The following is a 2,672-nucleotide window of genomic DNA, read 5'->3' as shown; positions in this document are numbered from 1 at the left end:
GGCGAGCAGCCCCGGGCCTGGAGGCCCGGGGCGAGCAGCCCCGGGCCTGGAGGCCCGGGGCGAGCAGCCCCGGGCCTGGAGGCCCGGGGCGAGCAGCCCCGGGCCTGGAGGCCCGGGGCGAGCAGCCCCGGGCCTGGAGGCCCGGGGCGAGCAGCCCCGGGCCTGGAGGCCCGGGGCGAGCAGCCCCGGGCCTGGAGGCCCGGGGCGAGCAGCCCCGGGCCTGGAGGCCCGGGGCGAGCAGCCCCGGGCCTGGAGGCCCGGGGCGAGCAGCCCCGGGCCTGGAGGCCCGGGGCGAGCAGCCCCGGGCCTGGAGGCCCGGGGCGAGCAGCCCCGGGCCTGGAGGCCCGGGGCGAGCAGCCCCGGGCCTGGAGGCCCGGGGCGAGCAGCCCCGGGCCTGGAGGCCCGGGGCGAGCAGCCCCGGGCCTGGAGGCCCGGGGCGAGCAGCCCCGGGCCTGGAGGCCCGGGGCGAGCAGCCCCGGGCCTGGAGGCCCGGGGCGAGCAGCCCCGGGCCTGGAGGCCCGGGGCGAGCAGCCCCGGGCCTGGAGGCCCGGGGCGAGCAGCCCCGGGCCTGGAGGCCCGGGGCGAGCAGCCCCGGGCCTGGAGGCCCGGGGCGAGCAGCCCCGGGCCTGGAGGCCCGGGGCGAGCAGCCCCGGGCCTGGAGGCCCGGGGCGAGCAGCCCCGGGCCTGGAGGCCCGGGGCGAGCAGCCCCGGGCCTGGAGGCCCGGGGCGAGCAGCCCCGGGCCTGGAGGCCCGGGGCGAGCAGCCCCGGGCCTGGAGGCCCGGGGCGAGCAGCCCCGGGCCTGGAGGCCCGGGGCGAGCAGCCCCGGGCCTGGAGGCCCGGGGCGAGCAGCCCCGGGCCTGGAGGCCCGGGGCGAGCAGCCCCGGGCCTGGAGGCCCGGGGCGAGCAGCCCCGGGCCTGGAGGCCCGGGGCGAGCAGCCCCGGGCCTGGAGGCCCGGGGCGAGCAGCCCCGGGCCTGGAGGCCCGGGGCGAGCAGCCCCGGGCCTGGAGGCCCGGGGCGAGCAGCCCCGGGCCTGGAGGCCCGGGGCGAGCAGCCCCGGGCCTGGAGGCCCGGGGCGAGCAGCCCCGGGCCTGGAGGCCCGGGGCGAGCAGCCCCGGGCCTGGAGGCCCGGGGCGAGCAGCCCCGGGCCTGGAGGCCCGGGGCGAGCAGCCCCGGGCCTGGAGGCCCGGGGCGAGCAGCCCCGGGCCTGGAGGCCCGGGGCGAGCAGCCCCGGGCCTGGAGGCCCGGGGCGAGCAGCCCCGGGCCTGGAGGCCCGGGGCGAGCAGCCCCGGGCCTGGAGGCCCGGGGCGAGCAGCCCCGGGCCTGGAGGCCCGGGGCGAGCAGCCCCGGGCCTGGAGGCCCGGGGCGAGCAGCCCCGGGCCTGGAGGCCCGGGGCGAGCAGCCCCGGGCCTGGAGGCCCGGGGCGAGCAGCCCCGGGCCTGGAGGCCCGGGGCGAGCAGCCCCGGGCCTGGAGGCCCGGGGCGAGCAGCCCCGGGCCTGGAGGCCCGGGGCGAGCAGCCCCGGGCCTGGAGGCCCGGGGCGAGCAGCCCCGGGCCTGGAGGCCCGGGGCGAGCAGCCCCGGGCCTGGAGGCCCGGGGCGAGCAGCCCCGGGCCTGGAGGCCCGGGGCGAGCAGCCCCGGGCCTGGAGGCCCGGGGCGAGCAGCCCCGGGCCTGGAGGCCCGGGGCGAGCAGCCCCGGGCCTGGAGGCCCGGGGCGAGCAGCCCCGGGCCTGGAGGCCCGGGGCGAGCAGCCCCGGGCCTGGAGGCCCGGGGCGAGCAGCCCCGGGCCTGGAGGCCCGGGGCGAGCAGCCCCGGGCCTGGAGGCCCGGGGCGAGCAGCCCCGGGCCTGGAGGCCCGGGGCGAGCAGCCCCGGGCCTGGAGGCCCGGGGCGAGCAGCCCCGGGCCTGGAGGCCCGGGGCGAGCAGCCCCGGGCCTGGAGGCCCGGGGCGAGCAGCCCCGGGCCTGGAGGCCCGGGGCGAGCAGCCCCGGGCCTGGAGGCCCGGGGCGAGCAGCCCCGGGCCTGGAGGCCCGGGGCGAGCAGCCCCGGGCCTGGAGGCCCGGGGCGAGCAGCCCCGGGCCTGGAGGCCCGGGGCGAGCAGCCCCGGGCCTGGAGGCCCGGGGCGAGCAGCCCCGGGCCTGGAGGCCCGGGGCGAGCAGCCCCGGGCCTGGAGGCCCGGGGCGAGCAGCCCCGGGCCTGGAGGCCCGGGGCGAGCAGCCCCGGGCCTGGAGGCCCGGGGCGAGCAGCCCCGGGCCTGGAGGCCCGGGGCGAGCAGCCCCGGGCCTGGAGGCCCGGGGCGAGCAGCCCCGGGCCTGGAGGCCCGGGGCGAGCAGCCCCGGGCCTGGAGGCCCGGGGCGAGCAGCCCCGGGCCTGGAGGCCCGGGGCGAGCAGCCCCGGGCCTGGAGGCCCGGGGCGAGCAGCCCCGGGCCTGGAGGCCCGGGGCGAGCAGCCCCGGGCCTGGAGGCCCGGGGCGAGCAGCCCCGGGCCTGGAGGCCCGGGGCGAGCAGCCCCGGGCCTGGAGGCCCGGGGCGAGCAGCCCCGGGCCTGGAGGCCCGGGGCGAGCAGCCCCGGGCCTGGAGGCCCGGGGCGAGCAGCCCCGGGCCTGGAGGCCCGGGGCGAGCAGCCCCGGGCCTGGAGGCCCGGGGCGAGCAGCCCCGGGCCTGGAGGCCCGGGGCG

Source organism: Prionailurus viverrinus, unplaced genomic scaffold, assembly GCF_022837055.1.
Source record: "Prionailurus viverrinus isolate Anna unplaced genomic scaffold, UM_Priviv_1.0 scaffold_77, whole genome shotgun sequence".
NCBI classification, from domain to species: Eukaryota; Metazoa; Chordata; class Mammalia; order Carnivora; family Felidae; genus Prionailurus; species Prionailurus viverrinus.
The sequence above is the reverse complement of the archived record's forward strand: the minus strand, read 5'-3'. Positions refer to the sequence as shown.